General features: G+C 46.2%; 1 protein-coding gene across 2 annotated transcripts in view; it reads right to left on the bottom strand.

Annotated features, from left to right (window-relative positions):
* USP22 (ubiquitin specific peptidase 22) overlaps positions 1-22564 on the bottom strand; it is a 109629-nt gene that overhangs the window by 35765 nt on the left and 51300 nt on the right. The gene's annotated exons all lie outside the window — the stretch shown is intronic.

Raw genomic sequence — 22564 nt, 5'->3', positions numbered from 1 at the left:
ATCCCTTCCCTGATAGAGAGTATTTATTGTTTTCCTTTGCTCCTTCCCTCTGAATGGATCCAGACAACAGTTTTGTGATATGGTTTCAGGGCGCCCCGGTAAATTTTAAGTGACTTGGCGATTTTAAATGACAAACTGCTGGGTTTTTAATTGTACTAATACGATGTAAGAACCGGACTGAAAGTCGGGAATGGGTGGCATACAAGCCTAATTAATGAACAAACAAATAATTGTTGCTCTCGTGAAAAATAATCAGGTCATCCTCCACCATTATAGGCAAACAGGGATATGTAGGAGAAGAACTCCAAAGATATAATGCAGACGGGGTGTGCTTTGACCAACAGAATATTAAGGTATCCCCAAAGCAAGCAAAAGGCACACGAAGGCAGCCCCAAAGAGAATGGCTTGAAGATGCAGGAGAAGACGCTTGAAACGCCCGAGACCGTTCAAAACGGCAGCCTTGTAAATCAACACTGGAGGAGCTCTGCGGTAACCTTGCATCAAACTGTGCGGCCTTCCCTTAAAATCAATGCCAAGGCCGTTGTGAACTGCGCTGGGCTGAAGGCACAGCGGGGCGAGTCTACAAAAGGTTGCCCCGGCTAGACGACAACACTGTTTCATAATGTTCTTAAGGTTGTTTGGCTGCAAACAGTCTAGATTCAGGCAAAAACACACTCATACACCTTCTACGATAAAGAATAAGCCCCTTTTTTCTGCCTCAGCTAAATTATCAGAAGCAAACATACACCTAAATATTAGAGGCTCCGTGGTGAGGATCAAATCTAAACTCCCTCCTTCACAAATAGCCTCCTGGAGTGGCATTTTTTTGTGGGGGGAGGGGGAGGAGGAGGAGAAGAAAGACAAGGAGAAGGAGAAGAGTTGGTTTTTATATGCCGACTTTCTCTACCACTTAAGGAAGAATCAAACCGGCTTACGATCACCTTCCCCTCCCCACAACAGACACCCAGTGAGGTAGGTGGGGCTGAGAGTGTGACTAGCCCAAGGTCACCCAGCTGGCTTCATGTGTAGGAGTGGGGAAACCAACCAGCTTCGCCAGATTAGCATCTGCCGCTCATGTGGAGGAGTGGGGGAATCCAATCCTGTTCTCCAGAACAGAGTCCACCTCTCCAAACCCCTGCTCTTAACCACTACACCACGCTGGCTCCCTTATTTCAGGACGAAGTAGCCAAAAGGACCCGAGAGGTCCCAGTTCCGTGAGACACTGGCAAGGATCCCAGGGGACACTTCTCAGACCGATAGGCTTCGCTGCTTAGGGTAGCAAATAGTCTAAAGCTGGCCCTCCTAGCAAGAACCAGATGTTGCTATGGGACATGCATGAAGAACAAGAAGAAGAAGAGTTGGTTATAATACCCTGCTTTTCTCTGCCTTTAAAGAGTCTCAAAGTGACTTACAATCACCTTTCCTTTCTCTCACCCTCCAGCTTCAGCAGATGACCTTGCATTCTAGCATTATGAGAGAGGAAGAAAAGCTTCTCCCTGTCCACTCTCTCCAGACCATGCATAAGACCTCTATCATGTCTTCCCTTAACTGCCTTCTTTCCAAGCCTAACAGCCCTAAGCATTTTAACCGCTCCTCACAGGGCTGTTGCTCTAGTCCCCTGATCATTTCGGTTGCTCTTTTCTGCACCTTCTCAAGCTCTGCAATATCCTTTTTGAGGTGTGGTGACCAGAACTGTACAATCTATTCCATAGATTTGTACAAGGGCAGTATGTTAGCAGCAGTTTTATTCTCTATTCCTTGTCTAATTGTGGCCAGCATGGAATTTGCCTTTTTTGCAGCAGCCACACACTGGATGGACATCTTCATCAAGCTATCCACCACCAGCCCAAGATCCCTTTCTCGGTCTGTCACTGCCAGCACAGATGTGGGCACTGGGAAATGAACTTGCACCTTGAAAGCCCAAGATCACATGGGTAAAAGATGCTGAAAGCATGCCCCGCCTGCTCTTATTCTTTTTGAGTTAGGCTCTTCTGGCTAGAAAGGACTGAATGAATCTAAAATTGAACACCGAAGGATATGGGCTTTTGTGAAAGACTGAAATAACCGCCAAAGGGGGGAGGGAATTAAAAGGTTTATTTGAATAAGTACGATGATCATTTTGGGAGGAACACAATGCAATGCAATGCTGCCTTTGTACAAAGCCCCCTTCCTCCTGCCCCAGCAACATGAGAGGAATATCTGAGGAATACTCTGCACTTCTGTATCAGAGCACCAAGAACTGGGGGGGGGGGGGGGGATAAGAAGCAAGGAAGTATTTGTGACTAGTCCTTCTAACTTGATTATGTGCAATTTGCAGTAGCGAGGTTAAGAATAATGGCAGGGTCAATGCAGAGGTAATTAGGGCAATTCAGTCCTCTCCTTTGCCAACAAGCAGCAGTTTGGCATTTATTTCGGGAGGGGGTGTGCTCGCTTGGTGATGAAGAACTTCGAGCGGCACTGAAAACACTGATCCGTGCAAAGCACTTCGCTGAGAGAAAAACCCACAAGATTCTCGAGCGACTCCAGACATACGAGTCACTCGCTCTTCAGCAACGAGGCCACGAACGAGAAGAGCGGAACCGTGCCTCGCATGTTGGAAATTCAATATGCAAAAAAGGTTCCCGGTGTCATCCGGTTCAAACCCTGAGAGCTAATACCCTTCAACAGAACTTTCTTCTCGCCAGACTATTTCCGCTGGTTAGAAATCCGTAAGTTCAAATGAGCTTTCCTATTGGCGAGATGTATTGCCCTACACTCAGCCGAGACATAAGGGCGATACAATAAAATTACTGCAGAAGAACGAAAATGCCCTTTTTGTCCGGATCAAAATAGACTCCCTAGCCAACATTGTTTTAGCCTGTCCACAAAATAATATTGCACGAAATAAACGTATCACTCCTTGGATAAAACAGCTAAAGACACTTTCTGAGAAGCGGATACCGTGTTATCTGCTGTCAATCAGATCGGTCAATTGCGTGAGAGATGTGGCAACTTTTCTCTTTATAGCGTCAAGGAAAAATTAAATTTCATTTCCCTTTTTTGATAGTGTGAAGTGGTTGATGGATAGCCAGTGGCTTGAAATCTAAGGAAAGAATAGTACACTCCCACTGGAGAGCAGCCACAGTAGCACTGTCAGAAAATCCAGGCAGTTTCTGCAAAGAGACCAGAACCCAAGGCCTTTGACGTTCCAAACAACACGGAGCTCAGACGTACTTCTGGACAGAAAGTGCCTGTGTAGGAGAAGGAGAACTTTTTTTTTTTCCAAAAGAGAGGAATGCACAGCAGGAATCCTGAGACCAGAACCAAAATCTTGGGCAGATGGTATCTTAAAAAAAACCAAAAAAAAAACCCCCACAGACTTTACTCCCACTAAGCTGACAAAAATGAAGTTCACCCCCCAAATTCCTTCCCTCCACCCCGCCCCCAATAGATCAGCATATGTTGCCGATAGATTTCTACCACTATTCTCGACAGATTTCGTGTTTCAAAAATAAGAGAAACGCAGGCCCGTGGCCAACAGAGCGTATAAGGCAAAGTTATATGTCTTGAAATATGTTAATATGTGCCGCATGACAATATGTACTTGCAATACTTCTTCAGCAGAAAAGCCGTACCGTTTTCTCTTTTCTCTTAGCTGTCATGTTTTCCCCACTATGAGAAGCCCAGACCTAGATTTGAACAAATCAACGAGAAATGGAACCCAACACAACCCATGTGACATCTCTAAAATGTCTCCTCCACCTCCTTCTACTGCTTGCAAGCAGCTAGTGTATTGTATTGGGTACAAAGAAGAAGAGGAGGAAGAGGAAGAGGAGGAAGAAGAGTTGGTTTTTAAATGCCGATTATCTCTACCTTTTAAAGAGTCTCAAAGCAGCTTAAAATCTTCTTCCCTTCCCAACTCCTTCTACTCCTTCACTAGTTGCAAGCAACTAGTGTATTGTATTGGGTAAGAAGAAGAAAAACAAGAAGAAGAAAAAGAAGAACAAGAAGAGGAGGAGGAGGAGGAAGAGGAAGAAGAAGAGGAAGAGGAAGAAGAGGAGTTGGTTTTTATATGCCAATTATCTCTACTTTTTCAGGAGTCTCAAAGCGGCTTACAATCTCCCCACAACAGACACCTTGTGAGGTAGGCAGGGCTGAGAGATTTCAGAGAACTGTGACTGGCCCAAGGTCACCCAGCTGTCTTCATGTGGAGGAGTGGGGAAACCAACCCAGTTCACCAGATTAGAGTCCGCTGCTCATGTGGAGGAACGGGGAATCAACCCCGGTTCTCCAGATTAGAATCCACCGCTCTTAACCACACCACGCTGGACCACCTACTTTCTTCTCAAACCAAGCAGGGATCTATATTGTTTAAAACCTGAAATACTGTTCAATATTGCTGATCAAGAAAAGCTGTGGTAAACATTTTAGGTCATAATGTTATATCACATAAACACATGAAGCTGACTTACACTGAATCAGACCCTTGGTCCATCAAAGTCAGTATTGTCTACTCAGACCGGCAGCAGCTCTCCAGGGTCTCAGGCGGAAGTCTATTCACTTCACCCACTTGCCTAGTCCCTTTAACTGGAGATGCCAGGGATTGAACCTGGGACCTTCTGCATGCCAAGCAGATACTCTACCACTGAGCCACAGCCCCTCGGATTATTTCAGCCTGTGATGTTGCTGAGGACTTAAGCAAATAGCAGATAAGGAAGGAAAATGGACTGTGCCCCTTCGAAACGGGGGTAGGGCTTTCAGAACTGGATGCTCTTCTGTGCCACACAACACAAAGAAAAGCAGAACTGTACCGTTGCTTCTCCCTGCCCTTAAGTATATGGAATGCTCTTCTGCATGGAAGACCATAAAACCTGCAACCAGAACAGGCGCGCTTCAGAATGCGCGTATCAAATACGGTTTGCAGAGCTCAAGTCGGCCACAATCGCGAGTCCTATCAGCAGCTTTCCAGAGGCTAACATTTTATGCGAGCCCTTGCCGAGGGCCTCAGATAGCATACGGAACCAATGCAGACACTTCTTTTCACTGCGTGTTCACAGACACGCGCTATGCAGAACCGTGACCAGTTCCCTCTTCAAAGGCGTTGCGTGAAGATGGGCTTGTGCTTAGTGCAGCTGAGGTAGGGGTTTTTGTCTGTGCTTTCTAGAGTCCCTGAGTAGATAACCAGGGCCACCACAGCCAACTCCTGCTCCAAGGTGATTCACAGGCCAGAGGTCTCTGCTCTCGACTTGACTGGCCTTGCCCACTGGTTTGATAATTGGATGCTGGTAATGTTGCTTCAATATGCCCTCAGGTGTTTGCCCGGGCATATTGCCTGGCGCTATGCTTTGGCCCGCTCCCATCCAACTCTGGTCCAGCACCATCAGGGGTTTCTGTTCCCAGTTCTTTTGAACTGTACCGTTCTTGGGCCGGCTCACCAACGACTACAAGTCTTATTTCCTCCTGCTGCCTTCAATCCATGCATGAGTTTCTTTTGTTGGCGCCCCCATCTGACACAGAACAGCTTAGCCTGCTTCAACTATACGGGCTGGCTTCTACTTAAAGACTGCCAGTGAGGGGGCGAGCTCACCACCACCTAAAACCTAAAGGCATCCACACAATAATAATTTACCCCTCCCAAGAGAGCCGGTATAGTGTAGTGGTTAGAGTGTCAGACAACGATCTCGGAGACCCCGGTTCAAATCCCCAACCTTCCATGGAATCTTGCCAGGTGACCCTGGGCCAGTCGAACATGCCTAGCCTAACCTGCCTCACAGGGCTCTCATGAGGATAAAAATGGAGACTGATGTAACCCACTTTGGCCCTCACTGGGGGGAAAGGCGGGGTGTATAAACAACACACATAAATAAAAAAATAAAATAAGGCCAAATGTGCTGAAGTGTATCGCCGCTCAACTCTGGAAGGGTGTGCGGATCTCTGCCTATCCTTGCACCCATGAAAACAAGAGCAACCGAATCGAGGAAAGACAACACTGAACGCCTGGGATCTCTCCACCAGGCAGAGAATTCCAGCCGTCAAAAGCTGCACTGCCGCATAAAGACACCGTGAATGGGTCTCTGTATATGGGTATCTACATATTTAAACTATTATCTATGCAGCTGATCAGCAAGCACCTCAAAGGCTTTTGACCAAATGTGGTAAGGCTGGCCTAGCTAGCGATGTCTGCTAGAACACAAAGCCACGGAAAGGGCCCCGCTGCAGGAAATACAGGAAACAGGCCAGTTACCATAGCGAAACTGACACCGTTAACGGGAGAATTCTGAGGGTACGGAACCGTAATGCTCACTGTGATTCATAAGAATATAACAAAGGCCATGCTGGATCAGACCAAGGCCCATCCAGTCCAGCAGTCTGTTCACAAAGTGGCCCACCAGGTGCCTCTAGGAAGCCCCCAAACAAGATGACTGCAGCAGCATTATCCTGCCTGTGTTTCACAGCACTTAGTATCATAAGCATGCTCCTCTGATCCTAGAGAGAACAGGTATGCATCATGACTAGTGTACATTTTGACAAGTAGCCATGGATACCCCTCTCCTACATGAACATGTCCACTCCCCTCTTCAAGCCTTCCAAGTAGGCAGCCATCACCACATCCTAGGGCAGGGAGTTCCACAATTTAACTATGTGTTGGGTGAAGAAATACGTCCTTTAATCTGTTTTGAATCTCTCACCCTCCAGCTTCAGCAGATGACCCCACATTCTGGCATTATGAGAGAGGGAGAAAAGCTTCTTCCTGTCCACTCTCTCCAGATCATGCATAATTTTACAGACCTCGATCATGTCTCCCCTTAACAGCCTCCTTTCCCAGCTAAACAGCCCTAAGCTGTTTTAACCGCTTCTCATAGGGCAGTGGCTCTTGCCCCCTGATCATTTTGGTTGCTCTTTTCTGCACCTTCTCAAGCTTTGCAATATCCTTTTTGAGGTGTGGTGACCAGAACTGTACACTGAGTCCTGTGTTGTTGCCAGAGCTCAGGATGCGCGAGCCCAGCCTTTTGGCTTTTTACACCTTTTTGGCTTTTTACTTCGTCAGTTCTCCACCTATGTCTATCATGTAAACACAAGCTCTTATAAACTAGCCTCAGAAACGCTGACCCACCCAAATAAGCAGCGGCCAGGAGGCTCCTTCCAATCGCCCTCCGTGTCGGCTGGCTGCGTGGGCTCGTGCTGAGCCGGCTCGACCAAAAGACCTGGCGTTTCCCCTCCGCGCCACGTGGGCAGGTGGAGATTACCGGCAAGTAGGGGGTGCATGCCCTAACCTGGATGGCCCAGGCTAGCCTGATCTCGTCAGATCTCAGAAGCTAAGCAGGGTCAGCCCTGGTTAGTATTTGGATGGGAGACCACCAAGGAATACCAGGGTTGCTGTACAGAGGAAGGCACTGGTAAACCACTTCTGTTAGTCTCTTGCCATGAAAACCCCAAAAGGGGTCGCCATAAGTCGGCTGTGACTTGAAGGCACTTTACACACACACACAGGGGGCGCATGCCCTAAAAACATTTTATAATGCTGAATCAAGCCTCTGAGCGAGAACGCGAGCCTCGAACGGTTAGGGTTCGAGATGCTTTCAAAATCCCAAAACAGCCAGCTGGGTCCTGAGGTAGAGAACAAATCTGTATTTCATACCTGCCTCTCTCCTCCCACCCAAACCCAGCTGGTGACTCACCCCCCCAAAAAAAAAAACACGATAAAAAGCTGGTGAGCCACAAGGTTCTTTGTTGTCCTTTGTACACAGATAAAGGAAGGCACACAGAGAGTCCTATGACTCATGGATTCATCATAGTTGTTACACCGGTTTCATAAAAAATATCTGACTAGAAAAAAAAAAGGCTTTCGAACTTCTGGCCTCCTAGATTGGCTCAATAATATCTTATGGTTTAGAGCAGAGTTTCCCAAACTTTTTTTTAGTCATGGAGCACTTTTCGGGAGAGAAATTAGTCACAGAGCACTAATTTTCACCTAGCACCTATATAGAAGAAGAAGAGTTGGTTTTTATATGCCAACTTTCTCTACCTCTTAAGGAAGACTCAAACCGGATTGCAATCACCTTCCCCTCCCCACAACAGACACCCTGTGAGGTAGGTGGGGCTGAGAGAGCTCTAAGAGCTGTAACCAGCCTAAGGTCACCCAGCTGGCTTCATGTGGAGGAGTAGGGGAATCAAACCCGCTTCTCCAGATCAGAGTCCACCGCTCCAAACCACCGCTCTTAACCACTACACCACGCTGGCTCTCCCATTCTAAACAGAACGACAGTAGTATTTTTCTTTCCAATCTCTTCATGGAGCACTAGGAGTTGTTTCGCGGAGCACCACATGCTCCGTGGAGCACAGTTTGGGAACCTCTGGTTTAGAGCGAGGGTGTCAAACGTAAGGCCCGGCTCCACAATATTATCTAATGTGTAGTTTATGCATGAATCAAGACTGTTTTTTGTCTCGGGATCTATCCTCAGAATAACTGTTTTTTTCCCCTCATTACTATTAAACTTAGAAGGAGCCGGGAAATCAAGGGCTAGGGCAGTGTATTTATTACTAGTTGGGGAGTTAAAGAGACGATAAATTTTCTGCTGCTTGGGATGGGAGAACTCAGGATTAGAATCATTTATGGGGCATAACCCTGACCTGGGTGGCCCAGGCTTGCCTGATCTCGTCAGATGTCAGAAGCTAAGCAGGGTCAGCCCTGGTTAGTATTTGGATGGGAGACCACCAAAGAATAGCAGGGTTGTTGTTAAGAGGAAGGCACTGGCAAACCACCTCTGTTAGTCTCTTGCCATGAAAACCCCAAAAGGGGTCACCATAAGTTGGCTGCGACTTGACGGCACTTTACACACACACACACACACACACACACACACATGGGGCATTTGCAACCCATTTAAAGTAGGTGTGTTCCCCTCTCACTTCTCCTTTATTCCTCTCCCCGTTCCACCTTTCCCACCACCCTCTTTCTACTTCTCCTTTTTCCTTTCCTTTCTTCCTTGCCTCCCCGCTCCTCCCTTATGATAAAATATGAAGACAAGAAATATAAAACGTTGATAAAATCATATATAAAATATACAATGTCAAATATAAGGAAAGAATATTAATAGATTAAAAAGTTTGGAAGTAAAACAAATACAAAATAAAAATATCTGACTAAAAAAATTATCTTTCGAACTACTGGCCACTGAGATAGGCTCAGTAATATCTTATAGTTTACAGCAAGGGTGTCAAACAAAAGGCCTGGGCGGGGGGGAATCAGGACCCTTGAGAGCTCTTATCCGGCCTGCGAGGCAACCACCCTCCCCCCAGTCCCGAGGTGTCAATTATCAAAGACAGTTAAATAAAATTAAATACTGTAAGAGTGTTACTGCGTTAAGTGTGTTTGTATTTTAAGTTTAAAAAAATAAAGTAAAACTAATATCATTCATTGGCTTTGCCTGTGTCTTCTATAAAGTTTGTATCTCCAGTACCAGGCATTAAATTTTATGGTACACATGGCCCAGCCCGACGAAGTGACATTTATGTCATATCCAGCCCTCATAACAAATGAGTTTGACGCCCCTGATTTGTGTGTGTGTGTTAAGTATGTGGTGTTGGAGGAGAGGGCTATGGATACCGTGGACTGCCAAAAAAAACAAATCAGGGGGTTCTAGATCAAATCAAGCCTGAACTGACCCTAGAAGCTTAATTGACTAAACTGAGGCTATCGTACTTTGGTCACATTATGAGAAGGCAAGAGTCACTGGAAAAGACAATCATGCTGGGGAAAGTTGAAGGCGGCAGGAAAAAAGGAAGACCCAACAAGAGATGGATGGACTCTATAAAGGAAGCCACGGCCCTCCGTTTGCAAGACCTGAGCAAGGCTGTTAAAGATAGGACGTTTTGGAGGACACTGATTCATAGGGTCACCATGAGTCGAAAGCGACTTTAGAGGAACTTTTTAAAAGCTTCCTGGCAGCATCCAAAGTTCACAATGCGCGAGTAACACTGCCGCCACCATGCACAAAGCCGTCCAAGATCCCTAGTTAGATCTATCCCCTTGGGAGTCTGTGGTTAAGCTAATAGCCGTGGATCACATTCAAAAGAGAACAATCAAGGGCTCCAGAATCCCTGACCACCGCACAAAATATTTAGAGGCGTGCAACAATTAAATTACAACCTGTAACATAAGAAAAGACACCCCTTCTCAGTCTCAAATCCCCAAATGAGCTGCCAACAGGTACATAATTAAGTGGGCTTTGTGTGTGTGCGTAAAGTATACGCACAGCAGCTCACCAAAAAAGAATAAAGGATAGGGGGTAGCTGAAATAGTCAGACTTTCCCACAAATGCAATGAAGACATGAATCTTCATGACTCTCAGTCATGAATCTTCATGACTCTCAGCCAAAGCAAAACTCTGTGGATCGGGATATTTTTTGACCTCGTTTAAACTGCTGCTTGTAATCTGCAGTTCCGTGCTCTGGAAATTCATGCACGCAGCTCAAGTTTGTCGGTTCTTCGGCACTCTCAAGGGTAGGTTTTCTGCAACTCAGAATTAGACATCCAGAAACAAAATGAGCTATCCGCTCCGGATTGCTCCAAACTATACGAGAGAGCGGCTCCTTAAAAGAAGGTTCAGTGTATACATTTCTCCCTTTGCAAGCATTAAGACTTGCTTAAATCAGGACAGCCAATTATATCGAGAATGCTGAGAAACTTGGGCAGAGTGGTGATAACCTAACCCTTTCAAGCAGAACACTACCGGTGCCACATTCCTGCCGAAATAAATACATTTCAGAAAGCCACTCCAAAATTCTTCGCAGCACCGATGTGTCAAATCCTATATCTGACGTTCCAGCTTTGCCTTTTTGGAGCATACCGAATTTCAGCTCTCCTAGCCCTTAATCTGGATGCTGAAATTCGAATGTATGGTGACAAAGAGATGACATGCGAGGGAACATGACAAATATGTATTGCTCTTGGGAACAGAACTGCGATTAGTTCTTTGCTTGCTTACTGGGGCAAAACAGCAGTTGTTCTTGGGTGCGCCAGCAGAGGTGAGCATCGTTTCCTTTCATAGGCGCTCGGAGCATTTTAAGCCAGCGTGATGTGGTGGTTAAGAGCGGTGGTTTGGGATGGTGGACTCTGATCTGGAGAACTGGGTTTGATTCCCCCACTCCTCCAAATGAGCGGTGGAGGCTAATCTGGTGAACTGGATTTGTTTCCCCACTCCTACACATGAAGCCAACTGGGTGACCTTGGGCTAGTCACAGCTCTCTTAGAGCTCCCTCAGCCCAACCTACCTCACAGGGTGTCTATTGTGGGAAAGAAGGGAAGGTGATTGTAAGTCTTGTCGGCATATAGAAACTCCTCCTCCTCCTTCTAAGAGATACCAATGTGGCCTCATTTCAACTGACAGCAAACTGTGAGCCCCTTAAGAAGTGATCTCACTACATTTTTTAAAGTTATCTTCTTTTTTTGAGCCTTCGGGCACATTTGGAATTTTGACACGGCATGGCAGGCACAGCTAAAAAATGGCTGCCGCAGGAGGCGGAGCCAGCCACAAAATGATTGCCAACGCTTCGCTGCAGATCTGTATGCTGTGGTGGCAGCTGCTGTCATAGCAACATTCCAAAAAAAACCTGCACAGCCAATCAAACCTCCAATAGCCAATCAGACGCCCTGCTGGGCAAAAGTCCTACCTGACCCCACCCACTTCCTAAAAACACTTGGCGGCTGCCAGAAAGGTATTGGCAGGCACCATGGCCCCCGCAGACACCACGCTGGGGACCCCTGATGTAGGGGAACGTGTCCAGAGGAGGGCAAGAATTGTAATTGCAAAAATTTGGAAGCAAGTGAATAAACCTCTAATAATTGATTGGAGAGAGAAATTATGGACATATATGAGGATGGCCAAATTAACGGAATTACTTCATGGAAAGGATATGGAAGAATTTAAAAACATGTGGAAAAAGGCCGCCTCATATTGGGATAAACTGGCAAAAACGGATTTTATTAAATTATTTAGTGAGTTATAGAAATTAGCAATTTTAAAATATTTTTATATTTTATAGTAATAAATAAGTTTGAAACTGTCATAGCACTTCTTCGGAAGTCAGGTGAAGGGTCACAAAAGGTGGTGGGTGGTGGGAAAAGGGGTATCTTAATAGAGTTAATAGTGATAGTTTGAATTGTATTACTGAATATATATGGATACTCCTGGTTTTTTCTCATTGTTACTTTGGTTATTATTATAATTATTATTTTTGTTGTTGTAATTTTTATGTTTTTTTTATGTTGTTAAAAATTAATAAAAAATTATTTAAAAAAAGAAGAAAAAAAAGGAAAGGTTGAAGGAGCTGGGTATGTTTAGCCTGAAGAGGAGAAGACTGAGAGGGGATATGATAACCATGTTCAAGCACTTGAGGGGCTGTCATATTGAGGAGGGTGCAGAGTTGTTTCCTGTTGCCCAATGGGTTGAAATTAAATCAAAACAGTTTCCGTCTAGACATTAGGAAGAACTTTCTAAGAGCAGTTCCTCAGTGGAACAGGCTTCCTCGGGAGGTGGTGAGCTCTCCTTCCCTGGAGATTTTTAAGAAGAGGTTAGATGGCCATCTGTCAGCAATGCTGATTCTGTGACCTTAGGCAGATGATGAGAGGGAGGGCATCTTGGCCATCTTCTGGTCACTAGGTGTGGGGGGGAGGTAGTTGTGAATTTCCTGCATTGTGTAGGGTTGGACTTGATGACCCTGGTGGTCCCTTCCAACTCTATGATTCTATGAAAAATTCCCTCCCCTGCAGGTGGAAAAGGTACAGCCCATTCTAGCATCCCAGTACTCTGCCATCATACCCCACTGCATGTCTGGGCCAGGCCTCGCTCATATTTCTATTGTTTGATACAGTTATGCTTGCAACACCCTGGCCTGGATGGGCCAGGCTAGACCAACCTCGTCAGATCTCGGAAGAAGCTAAGCAGGGTTGGCCCTGGTTAATACTTTATTTATTTATTTTGTGATTTATAACCCGCTGATTATGTGACCTTAGGCAGACGATGAGAGGGAGGGCATCTTGGCCATCTTCTGGGCGCGGAGTAGGGGTCACTGGAGGTGTACATGGGGAGGTGGTTGTGAATTTCCTGCATTGCGCAGGGGGTTGGACTAGATAACCCTGGTGGTCCCTCCCAACTCTAGGATTCTATGACCACACACACACATAGCTGAGCAACATAATATAAAAATCCAATCTGTTGAACTGTAAATAGAAAAGATAGCCTGAACTGCAATCTGTCCCTGTTAACCTACAGTAACCAGAGGTAGTTTTCTGTTAAACTATTAGCCACAGACAGGCTTCAGACTGCACTGTTCTAAATTGCACATTATACCGAGGACAGCAAAGTCCTTCAACATGAGAGGGAAAAGAAAAGATAATTCAGAGCAGCAACAAATCCTACACTTCAACTTGCTTTACGCAGGCAACACATTCTCCTCGCAGAAAGGAGTCTTATTTCCCAAGTTCTGATTTATTCTCCAATCCCTAAATGGAAATCTGCAAAGCAGCATCACCAAAAGGCACATGGTCGTGCCCAGACACACGAACGTCGCTAGGCATTGAAAACCGAAGCCAACTGCATCCAAATCACCAGATTAGACACATCCCGTTAGGCAGCAAATCTGAAAGCTTTGATTTGACTAAAATTTAACGTCGTCCACAGATTTCCAGAAGCAGCAAACCTCTCAGAACTCGGAAGCAGCTGCGTGCTTCTTTACTCACAGATGGCTGGTACAATTGAGCCTCCTGGAGTGGTTTGCTGTTTTCAGAAACACATACAACATCCTTGTAAAGAAGAAAAGAGGGGGGGGGAATGCATATCAAGGCTTCAAAATGTTCTAATTATTACTGTATTAGCCAAAGGTGAAAAGGGATAGCCCAAGTATTACAGAGACATTCATGGGTAAGTATGAAACCATATTTAACAATGGCTAAAATACTGGCATGAAATAAAATAAAAGCTGACGGGGGAAAAGCAGAGTCATTTGAAATGTGGTGTTGGAGGAGAGCTTTACGGATACCGTGGACTGCCAAAAAAGACAAATCAGTGGGCTCCAGATCAAATCAAACCTGAACACTCCCTGGAAGCTAAAATGACTAAACTGAGGCTATCGTACTTTGGTCACATTAGGAGAAGAGTCACTGGAAAAGACAATAACACCAGGAAAAGGTGAAGGCAGCAGTAAAAGAAGAAGACCAACTTGAGATGGATTGTATAAAGGAAGCCATGGCCCTCAGTCTGCAAGACCTGAGCAAAGCTGTTAACAATAGTCAAAAGCCACTTTAAGGCATTTAGCACACACACACGCACACAAAATACTGCACCTTTAAAAATCAGTAAAAATACTGCTAGTGACTTCAAAAAGAGCAGTGACTCCTCTGCAGGAAAGCAGTCTCACCAAACCAATTTCTGAGAAGTTGGTTTACTGGATAAGGCGAAAAGCGCTGACCGGAACAATTCACCAACAGGCTTAAATGTGAATTTAGAACTGATGTGGAAATCAAATTTGTCCTCAGAAAAGGTGCTCCTGCCACGTTTGTTGGAACAATGTACACAAAGAGCTTCAAGCAATGTTCTGGGGAAACTGATTAACCTGCGGCTACTTGGAGTGGGGAATCTGCATTTAAATATTTTTAAATGTCAGCCACACAGAGAGATAATACAAAAAATATAACTGAGTCGAGTAAACTGAAAGCAAACCAAGCATGATGTGGCCCAAACCAGACCATGATCCAGGTCTGTCATGTGAGAAATCCCTCCATGTGTACAGGCTAGGCACAAGCACTGGGGTCCAGTTGGAACCGTTCCAGTCCAATATAAACACAACTTGCAGAATTGATGGTTCTCCCGCTGTCTTGCTACACAACACTAAGATACTGGGCACTCCAAGACAGGTGGAGTATGGTTCCTTGTATGTTTTGTTTCGCTTTCTTTTCAAAACCTTACTCTTGGAACCTGTACTTTGTTGGGGTAATAAAAATAACTGGTGGGCTGAATATGTTGTCTCCCTTTCTTTTCTTTCCATTCTTTGGATCGCTGGGTCAGAGCCAGTGTGATGTAGTGGTGAAGAGAAGTGATTTGGAGCGGTGGACTCTGATCTGGAGAACCAGGTTTGGTGCCCCACTCCTCTACATGAGCAGCAGACGCTAATCTGGAGAACCGGGTTGGTTTCCCCACTCCTCCACATGAGCAGCAGACACTAATCTGGAGAACTAGGTTGGTTTGCCCACTCCTACACACGAAGCCAGCTGGTTGACCTTGGGCTAGTCACAGCTCTCTTGGAGCTCTCAGCCCCACCTACCTCACAGGGTTTTGGTTGAGGGGAGAAGGGAAGGTGATTGTAAGCCGGTTTGAGTCTTCCTGCACTGGTAGAAAAACTCAGCATATAAAAGCCAACTCTTCGTAGTCGTCTTCTTCTGGGAGTCATGGAATGGAATGGTTCTGATTGGACCCCAGTGCTTGTCCCTTGTCTGTACATGCCTAGGGTATTCTGAAGTCCTGACTTGGATAGGATCAGGCTAGCCTGATCTCGTCAGATCTCAGAAGCTAAGCAGGGTCAACAACGGCAAGGATTTGGATAGGAGACCTCCAAGGAACACGAGGGGTGTGACGCGGAGGCAGGCAACGGCACATCATCTCTGAACATCTCTTGCCTTGAAAACTTCACCAGGGATTACCATAAGTCCACTGTGACTTGACAGTAAAAAAAAAAAAGAAGTGTTCTGACATGACAGACCCAGCTCAAGGACTGATTTGGGTAACAACGATGACAACTAAGTAGTACGTTTTCCACCCAGGTGAGATGCTACATTAAAGAATACAAACTTCTATGTAAACAACACACATTTATTTGTAGGGAGCTGAAAGCACTCTTCAGGTACCGGCGTAACACGTTTATCAGAAGAAAGGAGATCAGAAATTCCACTCGTACGGGCTGTTCCGTTTCGCTCACCAAGTCGTCAGCGATTAAAAATTTAAACCCGTGCCAAAGGTTCGTCATTCGAGCTAGATTTAAACGGGAACCAGAACGTGAACTAGGTAAGGACTGGACCAAAAAAAAAAAACGCGTCCGCCACTTGAAAAGAAAAGTAAGAAAGCCCTTGAAAAATCCGTGCAGCCCTTCCACACATTCCTATCATCTCTAGTTAGGCCCTTACGCACCAAAGCTCATGCATACTTCATACGATACGGAAGGGAAAGGCCAGACTGAACTTCTGGTAGCTGCTTACCGGACCAGAAGTAATTTTTCCAGCCCCCCCCCTTCCGCACACGCTCTATCTCTCTCTCTCTCTCTCTTCCCCTGTGCCACCTTTACAACTGGAGAACTCTTGCAATATTTATTCCGCTCAGGCTCCGCTCCTCTCAGGTCACGCAGCTGCAAGAGCCACCTGCCACCGTGACGCCACCATTGTCTGCGGTGCCGCCACCCCCCACGCCACATCGTCCTTCCTGAAAAAGGATTCGCTCCTTCCTTCCTTTCTCTCTCCCTCTTTTTTTTTTTAAAGGAGGCTCTTCCCTCCGCCTCTGTTTTTTTTCCCAGCAACACTGCAAAATGGGAATCCCAGGTGGCTTTGGCTAATTACCCATGCGCTTTGGGAAAGCAAATGCTTGCCTACTGTTAATGCCGGGGAGAGTCTCCCAGCCACAAAGTCACTTCATATGCTAATCAGAGGCAGGCTGATCCCCCCCCCCCCCTTAATACCTCAGCCTGTTCAGGAGCACTGATCTCATGGCGAGAGTGACACACATGCCCGCCCCGTGATACCAAACCAGAGAGGCAAACCAAGGAAACACTGGTGTTCGCTTCCTTCCTTCCCAGCTTCTCTCTCATCGCTGTTGGAAACTCACTGGACACACTCACCTCTAGCAATGTTTTGTTTTTCCTGGAGGTGTTGGGGGCTTTTTTCTTTTTTATAAAACAGGAAGGATGAGGCAGGAGGACTGTTTTCGTTTGCTTCGGACAACATCCAACAGTGCCCTAGTCGAAATGATACCGGGTCTTCTGGTTCAGAGCGAGCTGTTCGGGCAGCCTGATACGACACCGCGAATGGGACAATTCAGCTCCGGCCTTTGCAGACAGGATTCTTACACTGGGAAACTAAGCAGCTATGCGGTGTGACTGCGCTGGGAGATGTCGCCTCTACTCTCCAAGGCAGAGCCCGCGTCTTCTCCAGGAGAGTCCCCCCCCCCCCGTGCAACATTTTGTCTAATTACATGAAAAAAAAGTATGCAAGCAGGGGACCCGCAAGGACTTGCGGCTGGCATCTAATTTCCCCCTCCCCCACTATTCCCTCTTTCTGATGCCCGAAAACCCCTGTACCCTCTTCTCCCCATTCCTTCCCTCCTTCCCACCCACCAGATAACCCCTGTCTTCAGTTTTCCCTCCTTCCTGCCTCCTGGAAGCCTCTCCCTGGGCACAGTCTGGCCGAGTTGTGCGGCACCAGCCACCAGGCTAGCCCAGGGCCCCGGTTGTACCATGTTGGCATCCACGCTGAGCCAGGCACAGCTGTATGTGTGGTGAGTCTCCAGCTGTTGTTGCCGAGGGCCTGCCCCAGCCAATCCTCCTCTATCAGGGGATGTGACAGGGGAGGCGGACAGAACTTTTGTGGGGCTGTTTTGGCCTCCAAGTGCCCCCTCACCACACTTTGCCATACAGAAAACCAAGGCTTAAAGGGCTCAGCAATATCACTGCAGATGCCTAGCAACTTCCAAAATGGCTGCTGGCGGCGTGTTTTTTTCCCCTTAAAGCTACAGGCATTGTTTCTATTATTTGGGGAGTTTTACATTTCAGATTTTTCTGCAAAACTAGGACTTCCTTCAGGTTTGCAAAGAAACCCCCCTGCATCTTTCCTCTATGGTGCCATTTGGAATTAGATATTTCTGCCGCACCCAGATTCCAAACATGCACCCAAACCTGTCAACTATTCACCAAGACCACAGACACTTTCCCCTCTTCCTACTCATGTAACCACTGGGTTGGATCCACGCTAATTTTCAATTGATGGAAGCAGTAATTTCCACCGATTCCCTCTTCCCGCTGCGGACCCCCAATTTGTTTCTTGAACTATTCCTGAGGGTCCCGTTCCCCCAGGAGCAACATTTCAGGGAGATCCGTTGGGGGGGGAGGGAGAACGTTATGTTCTGCCGAGAAAGAAAAGTGCCTGGCATAAACAGAAAATTTAGTCTGGATCCAACCCATTAAGTACTTGAAATACTTGGCAAGAATCCTGTGTCGTTCGTGGTACTAGCGTGTGAATATCAGGCTGTCTGTTCTCTCTGGCACCCACACCTTTGAAGGAAGTCTAGGAAAAACCCAATCGACCCGAACAAAGACGGAGTCAGGTCAGCCAGATGAACACTCTGGGGTAATCCAGCTACGAACACATGCAGGAAAAAAGTATAAAAATGATTAATATTGACGATTCTACCAATTATTGGGGACGACAATGAGAGAAGGGAGTTTTTTGGTTATGCTTGCGAGAGGAGAAAAAAACAGCAAACGTTGGAGGGAAAATATATAATATAGCGCTCGTGATGTTGACAAGAGATTCCTGACATTTACATAACTTTATTCCACGTGACAATTTTAATCTTTTCTTTTGGTACTTTAAATATAATGAATATTATTATTGCGATGGCCTAGGAGCAGTGATAACCTGTCTTGGCTGGAGTCTCACATTTTCATAGGAATAAAATATTGTTTTTTGGGGGGTTGCAGTATCCCAGTTTTTTGCAGTTAGTTCGTTTTTTGCCATCAAGTCACAGCTGACTTATGACGACCCCAAAGGGTTTTCTAGGCAAGAGACGTTCAGAGGTGGTTTGCCGTTGCCTGCCTCCACGTCACGACCCTGGTATCTCTTGGAGGTCTCCTATACAAATTCTTCCCAGGGTCAAAGCCAAGAGTGTCCGACTGGCCCAAGGTCACCCAGCAAGCTTCCATGGCCGAGTGAGGATTTGAACCTGGAGTCTCCCAGATCCCAGTCCAACACTGTAACCACTACACAACGCTGGCTTTCATCTTGTATAGATGGTTATTTTGTAAAAGAGAAAGCTTTTTAAAACAGAGGGACTACCTCCTCCTAGTATGAACCCATGGCTCCTGTTAGATCTGTCACATACTGTTTATTGACTATTCTTGTCTTAAGGCTGGTTTGACAGGCCTGTTAGAAACTGGGGCCTTCTTTGCCACTGCTGAATGGCCTCCGTCTAATGTAGGGTTGCCACCGGTGGGAGATTTTTGGGGGCAGAGCCTGAGGACGGGGTTTGTGGAGGGGAGTGACTTCAATGCCAAAGAATCCAATTGCCAAAGCAGCCATTTTCTCCAGGTGATCTCTATCGGCTGGAGATCAATTGTAATAGAAGATCTCCAGATAGTACCTGGCGGTTGGAAACCCCAATCTAATAAGACCCGGGCCATGTGGGACTTGGTTCAGTTCCGCAGGGCCTGCAAGATGGAGATGCCAGGCATACGGTTGAGGACAGCTACGGTTTCCATCAATACTGGCCTCCCTGCTCCGGTTTTTATGTACTGATGTATTCAATCTTGTACTTATGTTTTTTGTTTCTTGTTTTTATGTACTTATGTGTTCAATCTTGTTCCATCTTGCCTGCCCACCATCTTCTCCTGACTGAAGGATTATTCATGCACCGATTGGCGCCTGAGACATTGGAATGTCTCATTGAAATGGCGCCTGAGACATTGGAATGTATAAAATTGGGGTTTTCTTAGAATTTTAATGATGACTTATTATGATGATGCATTGTTTTATAACTAAACTGTATTATTGATGGTTGTGAGCCGGCCCGAGCCTGGCCTTGACCACGGAGGGGCGGGATAATCTAACAAGTAAATAATGAATTAATGAATGAAAAATATAGAAATGGTGAGTTTGGGTGGCATTTCTGCCTAATGACACCCGCGATTAAACAGATCTGCTGTGGACAAGTCCTGTTATCTGCAATTTTTAAAAATTACAAACACAAAAAAGACAGCTTTCCAGATACCGGCCGTATTCGCAGGGGCTCTCTGCAGATTTGGATTCGCAAGGCACGCGCATCAGTGTGTGTGTGTGGGGGGGGAAATCACCCTGGGGAAAAACTGAAAGTAGGTATATATTTATAAGCCATTTGGGGACAACGAGCTGAATCTGACGGACGAGGACAACGCTGCCCTTTCCCTGGTCAAAGGCCTAAGGTGCTTCTGAGGAAGAAACCAAAACTTTCCCCTGTCAAACACAACCTAAGCCTACAAGTCTCGGACACTTTGATCATTAAAACCCTTTAAAATCTCAACACAAACTCAAGGCTCCAGCAGGAGATTCAGGAAGATGAAGATCAGTCATTTCCCTAGTCCCTTGAGTTTCACAAGCCTTTTTTCCTCCGCCCCCCTCCCCAGAGAGAGCAGGAGTGCACAGCACACAGAGACATTAAAGTTTAAAAAAAAAAACCTTTTGGGAGGGAAAAAAACCTGGAATGCCTTTCAGGGCCAAGCAAACCACTGGTTAAAAAATAAAAATAAATCACTGTTCGTGGAGCCCATGCACATTCAACTTTCTCCAAAATACAGATTTGCCCCAGCGTCTCCATTTGGCTAAGTGATTCACAGCCTCGTTTTCCTCACAACACCAAAAATACACCATTGGGGGGGGGGACCCACAAGTCTCAAAGCAAGCAAGCAGCAAGTCAAATTCGCCGCTTCCACTGAGCTCTCATTCCCAGGGTACAGGGATGGTTTCCACATGTGCGTTTCTCAGCAGTACCATTAAAGTACTGCTGCAGATTCTCCAGCCTTCGTTCTCCATTCCCTGCTCTCAGCTGAGTTTTTTTAAGGTACACTATCGCGGCACGAACTCAATATTACAGTGGGGCTGGGGTGGGGTGGGGGGGACATTCTTTTGGAAGTAGGATGTGGCGCGGGGATTCAAGCGTAAGGCTAGGACCTGGGGAGACCAGGTTCGAATCCCTTCCTCAGCCATGGAAGCTGGCAAGGTGACCCTGGACCTCTCACAATCACGTTAACCTGACCTCACAAGGTGGTGGTTGTGAGGATGAAGTGGAGGGATGGGGGGGGGGGAAATGTGAAAAGCTACTTTGGATCCCCATTCAGGGAGGGGCTGTGGCTCAGTGGTAGAGCGGCTGGTTGGCATGCAGGTTGTTCCACGTTCAATCCCCGGCATCTCCAGTTAAAGGGACTAGGCAAGTAGGTGATGGGAAAGACCTCTGCCTGAGACCCTGGAGAACTGCTGCCGGTCTGAGTAGACAAAGATTGACTTTGATGGACCCAGGGTCTGATTCAGTGTAAGGCAGCTTCGTGTGTTCATGAGAAAAGCGAACTATTATTTTTTTAAAGGGTGGTAGAAGCAGAAGATCTGAAATCTGCACTTTGCCTGCCGTTTCTCTGAATTTCTTGAACAGGATTTGGGGGGGGAAGGCTGACAGGGTGCAAATTGCAAACATAAGAGAGAGCAATTTAATATTTATGCCTTATAGTGGCATAATAATTATGCCATCACATGCCAGCAATGCCCTTCCACCCTCTACATTGGACAAACAGGCCAATCCCTGAGACAAATTTTAAATGGAGATAAGGGGAGGGGCTGTGGCTCAGTGGTAGAGCCTCTGCTTGGTGTGCAAAAGGTCCCTGGCTCAATCCCCGGCATCTCCAGTTAAAGGGACTAGGCAAGTAGGTGTGATGTGAAAGACCTCTGCCTGAGACCCTGGAGAGCCGCTGCCAGTCTGAGTAGACAATACTGACTTTGATGAACTGAGGATCTGATTCAGTAGAAGGCAGCTTCATGTGTTCAAGTCTGACAGAAACCACAACATTCCAGGACATTCAGTTGCTGATTTAAGAGTAGCAGTTCTCTTACAAAGAGATTTCAAAGGGAGATTAGAGAGACTGCTGAATTACAACTGATAACGAAACTCAAGACTATGCACTCTCCTGGATTTAACAGAGATCTGGGATTCCTGTCTCATTACCAATGCTAATTTCTCCACACCTACTACACCTCTGCATATTACACCTAATCCAATCACGCCTGCTAATGTCATGTTCTTGCTTTTGACATTGTGTGTCTAAGTCACTTTTCTCTACTTAAGGATAGATGGAATCACATTCTAGCTGTATCTGAAGAAGTGAGCCATGGCTCACAAAAGCTCCTACCCTGCCAGTGTTAGTCTTTAAGGTGCTACTGGACTCTTTCTCTTTTCTAATAATAATGAGTTAAAAGGGGAGGCCCTGCTCACGGTCTCACCAACACAGGAAGGGGCTGCAGCAGAGACCAGCTAGGATGGAAAGTCCTCGGGGAGAAAAGCCCCTATGTTTTAAATGTTTTCTTTATAAAAAAAAAATGGCACAAACAATGAGGCTGTCTAATTGTCAGAAGGGAATTCCAAAGAAAAGGAACTGAAAGAGAAAAGGAGTGAAAACAGGAAGCCAGATGAAGAAACCAGAGGGAGGGTTTTGCACAGGAGCAATGAGCCAGCAGAATGAAGACAAAGGAAGGAGAAGAGAAGAGAGAGGAGCAGACGCAACCAAAGGCAAATATTAGAAAGCCAGGAGC

This window comes from Euleptes europaea, chromosome 21 (assembly GCF_029931775.1).
Source record: "Euleptes europaea isolate rEulEur1 chromosome 21, rEulEur1.hap1, whole genome shotgun sequence".
NCBI lineage: Eukaryota > Metazoa > Chordata > Lepidosauria > Squamata > Sphaerodactylidae > Euleptes > Euleptes europaea.
Note: the sequence above shows the minus strand (reverse complement) of the source record. Positions and strands in the feature narration are given on the sequence as shown.